Source organism: Haemaphysalis longicornis, unplaced genomic scaffold, assembly GCF_048455015.1.
Source record: "Haemaphysalis longicornis isolate Haplotype H1 unplaced genomic scaffold, Haemaphysalis longicornis Haplotype H1 scaffold_5, whole genome shotgun sequence".
NCBI lineage: Eukaryota > Metazoa > Arthropoda > Arachnida > Ixodida > Ixodidae > Haemaphysalis > Haemaphysalis longicornis.
In genome coordinates this window covers 99,087,564-99,095,385 of record NW_027526385.1, presented here as the reverse complement: position 1 = coordinate 99,095,385, position 7,822 = coordinate 99,087,564, and the positions used below count along the sequence as shown (strand labels likewise).

Sequence of the window (7,822 nt, the reverse complement as noted above, 5' to 3'; positions counted from 1 at the left end):
CTATAGGCGTTTCCGCTTTGGAAGGGGTTTCAAAGATGAGCATCCTTTGGTTGGTGAGCCTCGAATTTAAAGACCTGAACTGTGTGGCACACATTCAGCTAACCTACGAAACGCTGATTCAACCATTTTCTTGGTGTCCAACAGTGCATCAACGTCATGACAGTAATGAAGAAGGGAGCTGCACTTTTCCCATTCTTCAGCTATGGCTTTTCGCAGCACTGATGCTGCCGGATTTCCTAGAGCTTCTCTCTCGGAATGCAGAGCCTGCTGAGGGGCCTCAAAAACAGGCAGCTCTACGAGATCAAGAACATCAGAGGATGTATCTGATGGTGGACAGCTGCCCAAAGTAATTTCGGGCCGATTACGGTAACTATCTGGGAGAGATGCAAACGACCACCCACTAATGTGCTTAAAAACAGCACAGAAGTGCTTGCATGGGTATTTGTGCTTGGCAAAGTCAGGGCAAGTGCACAGAGGCTTGCAGAACTCAACTGTGTGCGCTTCATCGTCGTCTCTTTCCGACTGAACAGCAAACGCACCTTCAGTAGGCAGTTCCCTAATGTCAGAGCGTGTATACTCCTCTGCATTTACAAGCCGCCTGAGCATGTGCCTAATAAAGCTGTGGGGCCGGTTGTGAAGAAATGCGGGGACAGCGTCGTTGTACTGTCTGTACAGTGATGACTGCCTCATTGTCGACTCGTGGAACTTTTTCTCGTTGTCAGGAAGGTAGCCACAAACAACTGCTGCGATCAGAGACGTCAGTGACCGCTTTCCACTCGCACTTTTGACATAGTGGGCCTTGAGCACCCTGTTTTGGGCTTCAATGCCGTTATTTGTCGTTAGAACAACGTCAAATTCAAGTCTATGAAACATTACCCACAGCTCCTTCACACCTAGCCACACCGTTTCAAAGTAGCTGCGAAATTTTTCGTTGTTCCAGTACTCTGAGCTAACTAGGTCTTTAAGTGCCTTCTCAAACTCGCCCTCATTTAAAGCACTGCCCAGGCGTTTCATTAGCTGCAGGGCATGCTCTGGATGAGAAATGTTATTTTCTTTTCTTCGGAGCCACCTTTGCCATGCCTGTATTCTGTGAAAATCACAGATCGTTACCCTGCTGTTCACAAACACCTGCCGGATGGCACTGATTTCTGCATTGCTATAGTCCACCATCCAGTACTGTGGGGAAAAGTTGTTGCCCCACTGTTTGAAAATGTTCAGGGCTTCAGCAATGCAGAAAGATGTTTCAAACTGCACTATAAAAGTGCCAGCAGCTGCGTACCCTGATGGTGTCTTGACAACCAGAAGAAACAAAGGCAACGCATAATCACTCGTTTTGTGCGTTGCATCTAAACATACAACTGCACTGCCGTACTTTAAGAGCATGGTGTTCATAAACTTGGACTGAAAACAGAAAAGCAGCGTTTCCTCACACTCACTGGCGACAACTTCTTCCACATTCTCCGATTCAGTACTGGTTACGCAGCTGCGTGCCCTGTATGGGCGGTAGAGGACAAAGCTGTCTGGTTGCTCGCTGCTGATTTTTTTAACTAAGTCGCCAGCATTCTCTTGGTCTATCGTGCTGAAGCGGTCTTTCCTCAGGACTGCCTGAATGTGGTTGCTCACATCTCTGTTTGTAGGGTAGAATGCCCTGCTACTGGTATCAGGCTTTTCTTTTCCTGAGAAAAGCACATCACGCACATAGTAAAGAAGGCACTTTTTCACATCTGGCACAGATGTAATTCCTTCCCTCACAAGCATTTCAATCCTCTCCGCAATGTCCTTGTTTACACCCTGGCTGAAGGCTTCAATTTCATCGAAACCATGATTGCAATGAGAGTCCAAGTCAGCAACTGCAACGTATACCCTGCATTCAGTGCTTACTGCCTGCTTTGCTTGCAGTGCCTCGTTCAGCTGTCTGGCCTTGTCCGACTTGAGCCTCTCTTTCTTATTTCGGCCGCATGGCTGTGGTATGTCCGCCTGAAAATTAGGCATTATGGATTATAACGTATACCTCAATCACAATGGCTTTCATCTCATGGGCACTGGGCTATGAATGCAAAAAAGATTACATAATGTGCTAGCACTATTCAGTCAGTAGAAGTTAAGTTTCTCAGATTACTATAGAAGCCTGCAGCAAAATGTTTTTTTTTTTCAGAGAACTTGTAAGAGCCATTTACATTATTGCAGAGGTAAAGGTAGCCGTGCTGACCAACAAAACTAATAAGTGAAATCAACATATCATTCAAATAGAAGGTGTAAACTAGACTGCAATAACAGTAAAAAAATGGTGTTTAAAACAGTTATGACGACATGCTATGAAACACAGTTATGTATGAAATGGGTATAATACATGTTATCTGGAACAATTTGCAAGTGATGAAATGTAATGCAACAGATGCTGAGAAATTTTAGCTCTTGTGCAGCTGGATCCAATTAGGAGAATTGCATCATAAAGAAACTTTGATAACTAGCATCTTAAGGAAGCTATAAAATTCATTGAGCAAGGAACAAATGATTGCACTATGCACAATTATTTGGAAGTGAACATTTTAGGCACCTCATAATTTATAAAAAACTGTGACATTTACTTACTTGTAGGCTGTGTATGTGCAGCTCTTAACCAAGCTTTTACATCTCATTCTGAGAGATTAGTTATATAAAAATGCTTGCATCTAACTTTCCTTGTTCAGATCCAAACAATGGGCAAGTAACCGTTACAAGTCGAACTTATGAAAGCAAACATTGAAAGAGAAAAAAGATAGTTGTGTGTGAAAGATCGAAACACCTCAGCTGAAATTTTTACACCAACAATTGCACACAATTACCTTGAAGTCGGGATAAAGTTCTACATGCTTGAAATGTAGGGTTGCTGTGCACCCTTTTTTCTTTGTCCCTTGGAGCAGGATTCTCTTCTTCTGGAAGACTTCTTTAGGCCAGTCTGTAGCTGTTGAGCCCTGTAAATTCAAGAGAGAGAGATGTTTTTATTCGTGATGCACTAATGTGGCAAAGAACCAGTACCCAAATATGTTCAGTGTGGCATCCTGTGACCTAGTGCACAAAAAAAAAGGGAGCAAAGGCTTCAATGCACCCAAGATTTTTTTTTTTTTTTTTACTTTTTCGTTAGCGCAACTTGGACACGTAAGCACTCTACGATTTAGTGAATGTGAAAGCATTAGTGCTCAATTGCTTCCCAATAAATATGCCAGTATTGTGGGCACTGCCATTGTGTGGTGGATCACTGGTGACCTGTGCACCAGTGGGTAAGCTTGGTGAAATCACATACTCTCATTCATATCGTCCTTTTTTCTTTTTGCGTTTGTGCCAACTGCTGCTACACTAGCCCAATGCAAAGAACCGAAATGTCCAAACCAACGCGACTGCTCTCCGTCTTCCCTGTTGAAACCCCTCTGACTTTTAAAAGCAGCCTGCTACCTTGTTCATGCGGCAACAAGCGACAAGAGAACCGATTTTGTACATGGTTTTGCCGTTTTGCTGCCTTGGTAAACCAAGCTTACACACAAAAGGGTGAATGTGGGAACAACGCTGGAGTAGCAAAGCATTTATGCCAAGTTGAACATGAAAGCCTTAGACTGGTGGCGAGGTGGTAGGCAGTCGTGGGTATGGCTTGTTGTGACTACTTGTTACTCGAAAAGTCATGCCACTGAGTTCACTTGTTTTGTTTCACCATGTATGAATTAGGCTTTGAGTGGAACCGGCACAAATGAGGGTGCAGGAAATTTTCACATTCATTAGTATGTAATATACATGCCTTGTCCTTTTGCTGCTCAGTTTTCTTGTAGTATTCCACTCCAAAGATGCATACTTTAGCAGTTTGCTTGACCACACGGAATGGTATGTTGTCAACTGATATTCGACGGCCACAGTGAATCGTAGAGAAAACCACGTTGCCTGAAAAGAAAGAGCAAAATAGTTTTTAAAAGCCTCATTTTGTGTTTATGAGAAAACAACCTCTCACTTTGAAGTAACGAGCGAGTACTTCGATAAGGCTAATAAATTATATTTTAAGCTCTCTAAAAGTAAAAAAGCTATATAAAAGTAAGTGCCGATATGTTAAATAATGTGTAGTCTCTAAAAGGGGACACGTTAACGTTGAAAATTGTGCATGGTATTAGCCAAACAGTTTGCTCATTCTTACCCTTCAAACAGTCTTACCCTAGACTATTTATGAAAAGTTTATGAAAGACCCTTCATTTAAACGTAGCTAGTGTCTATGGAGTTTTGACGGGACCCATAATGAAAATTAAATTGTTACATCTGAGGGAACTTTAACCCAATATTTTGAGTTACGTCTGCAGACGTAACCTGAAAATGAAATTGGAGTTGCGTCCAACATGTGCCACTGTAAAAATTTTAGAGCCATGGCAGGGAACCAGAAACGGAAATTAAAGTGACGATGTGGTCAAGTGAAAACAAAAAAGTTAACGGCTGACGGAGCCAAAGTACAGTTACGTGCTATGCTACAATTAAAAAAAAATGCGTATGTTGCTGCTTTACGTCTGTGCATCATCAACAAATTATTGTTGAAACCTGACCCTTCCGTGCGTTTCACGTCAGTTGGCAATTAAAGAAAAATTTTCTGCAGTATGTGCGTTCTAATTTTATATACATACATACATATATATGTAATTTTTTTAATCGAAGTTTGGAACATTTGTTTATATGAATGCACATGTACTTCTTGCTATATTGAACACAAAAGAAAAGCATAGTTCTTTTGGCGGGCAGCTCTTGCCGAGATTGATTGATTGATTGTGCAGTTTAACCAAGGGTTTAACGTGCTGAAGTTACAGCTGGACTATGAGGCGTGGATTAGTGGAGGGCTCGGGATTATTTTTGACCAGCTGTGGATGTTTAGTTAGTTTAGATTACAAAGGGCGTCGACTCTACTAATTTAGAACGTCAATTTAATTTCAGTTTCGGGTTCCGCTGGTCGGGGATGCATTCACTGTGAATTACGCGTCTGATACACGCACAGCCGCCGATTTTTTAATAACGTCGCGCGAGCATCGACCGGCGGGTCGATCAGCGCTTTATCAGGGTAGAAGGCTGCGAAATGAGCGAGAATATAGATGCAGTTCGCATGCGCTTAACGGACCTGCAAGTGCAGTTGTCTGCTAGGGTGTCCAGACGTTCCCGCAAGTGCGGCACAACCCCTTCCCGCTTGTGTAATCAGCCGCCTATCTGTATTGGCGTGAACAATTAACGTGCACGATAAATCGCTGTCAGCACCCGGCAATGAAGACAGCCGCTTGATTACCAGCGGGAAGGGGTTGTGTCGTGATTGTGCGAACAGCCTAGCAGCTACGACATGCAGTTGCACTGGCGGGAGCGGTCTGCGGATGCGAACTGTGATCGTTCAGCCGCTTACGTATACCTTGGCGCTGATCGAACCACTCGCCGGCTTTACGTAACCCAAAACATTCAATGGTAAAAGCTCCGTCGCGTGAAACTCTACTTTGCATTTTGGGTTTCGTCGGACCTACTTTAAACTGCGGCAATTGTACTAGGCCAGAGGCAAGTCCATGAATTATGCTTACTTTTGCGCGAGTTGCTGACTTCTTTTGACGTTCGCACGGAGTACTTAACGTTCACAGCAGCCAAGGACCTTTCAAAATGCTGAACCTCATCATTTGACTTCAAGTAGCCATGCCAGTAGCCGTCTTCTTGATGCAGCCCTTGCAAGTACTTCTCCAAAACAATTTTCTGCCGATCAGCAGAGTCGCTCATCGTTGCATGTCGTCGAAGACCAGCGTGCAAATGCGAGTTCTTGCGGTGGACTGAACGTGCGCGTTCTGTGCTATACGGAAGGACCACACAAGAGCAAAAACATTTTTGTGTTCACTTTATTTTGAGGGATTCCTTTCCAGAAAGTAAACCATCACCACATGTGAAAGCTCCATGCGCGTGCGTTGTGCCGAGCGCTTTTAGCTATGAACAGGACGGGAGAAACATAACCAACACCACATGTGAGCCTCGAAGGAGCATGGAGAGCCAGATGCAGGAACAGGTAAGGTTAATAACTACCACATGTGGGCGTCACCTTCCCGGCGCGCAAGGCCAGCCGCGCGCTCGGAACGATCGACCGCCACGCACGAACGCGACGCCCGAAACCACCCTAGCAAAAATTCCAATAGAAATTTGTATTGGTCCAATAGAAATAATGTATTGGTCCTATAGGTCAGGCTATTGGTTCTATTTGAGTATCTATAGGACCAATACAAAATCTATTGGTCCGATAGAGTGACATGTATTGGTCCAATAGACCAATTCGTATTGGTCCTATTGGTCCCAATAGCTATTGGGACCAAAAGCTATTGGAATAGTGGGACCAATAGCTATTGGTTATATCAGCCTAATAGACTAATAGGGGATATCTATTGGTCAAATACATTGTCCGGTGCTATTGGTTTACAGGCACTAATAAAAAGTAGAGCTGTTAGCTTTTTTTTAGGCGGTGTGCTGCTAAGCCCATAGCGTCACTAAATAAAGGCTTAAGCCCAAAAACGGGGGTGCGATCCCGGCCGCAGCGGTTGTTTTCCAGATCGAGGCGAAAGGTAAAACCGCCCGTGTGTCGATCTCGCGCTGCGACGGTCAGTACACACAACCGCTGGTCAAAATGAATCTGCCGCCCTGCAAGCAATGTTTCTGCCCGAAAACATTCGATTCACGTTAGCTGCAAGCATTTTGCATTTAGCACGCCTCAAAAATAATGTCCCTGTAGCGCTTAAAAATTTCCTGGTAGCAACGAGTTGCAGCCGCCGGCGCACGGTGGTTGCCCGCAATGCCTGCGACAAGCAAAACACACCGCGCGTGTGATTCTGTGCCTGCAGTAGTTATAGATCTTTTCGCAAGCGTCAGCGGTCCCCTTCATAACCATCGCCTCTAATTTTTCCAATCTCGCTACAGCACTGTAATCTCGCTGTGCCGCGGAGCGGCCATGTTTGTTTTGGGTGCCGATTCAACGGCCGATTCTTAGGATGAGTGTCGTACTTTATATGTTTGCAGAAAGTAAAGCCTCCAAATCAAAATTAACACCAAAATAATTAAGCCCGCATCATAAAATTGCATTAAAATTTTAGGGTGAAATGCATTAATTAAAACTTCTCAATAATGCTTCTCTGACAATATGAACCTAGCGGAGGTTTCGTATGCCAAACAAAGCAAAATGGCTTCTTCCATGTCCGGCACTTCGGCACGATCCCGCGGCGCGGGCGTTCATCTCAGCGGCCAGCCACCTTGTTTGTGAATTTTAGTTCCACACATTGTATTTGTTAGTTTTAAATATTAAGCTACGAGGACATCATCTGTGGACCACTAGAACGTAAAGACACCTTCGGCGTCGCTCGTATTCGTATGTCTTCACGCACGGCGGCGGTGACGAGCGTGCACGCATTACGCAGCTCGTATTTTCGCATTTGAAGGTATGTATACATTTCTTTTCACCGTGAAGCTGTAGAAGCTTTTTACTTCCTGATAAAATTTCTTATTAAAAATAGCAGAGCAGGTCGGCAAGCGGCGCTTTTATTTTTGGAAAAGCCACTATCGATGCAACCACGTGTGAACTGAGTACAAATGCTTGTAGGACTTTGTGTTCCGATTAACAACTGTGCATAGCGTTTTGTACAGACGAAATGAAGTGCCGCGGGTAATGTTTCATCCAGATGGCATCGAAACGGAATGTCTAGCTTTAGAAGCGTTCCGACCACATCGGCGTTGTCACGCACTGTAGTTTGTGGTCGAGCGGCGTGCTGCTGGCATGTTTCGCCTGGACGAAATGCCAGACACACTTATTAAAATGTGC

General features: G+C 44.2%; 1 pseudogene across 1 annotated transcript; it reads right to left on the bottom strand.

The window, feature by feature from the left end:
* On the bottom strand, positions 1-7,301 carry LOC144139829 (uncharacterized; annotated as a pseudogene). The gene is made up of 4 exons (XR_013316304.1): positions 5,559-7,301; positions 3,770-3,909; positions 2,826-2,954; positions 1-1,977 (listed from the first exon to the last, which is right to left on the bottom strand). The product of XR_013316304.1 is annotated as an uncharacterized LOC144139829 (transcript).
* Positions 7,302-7,822: the final 521 nt, after the last annotated feature.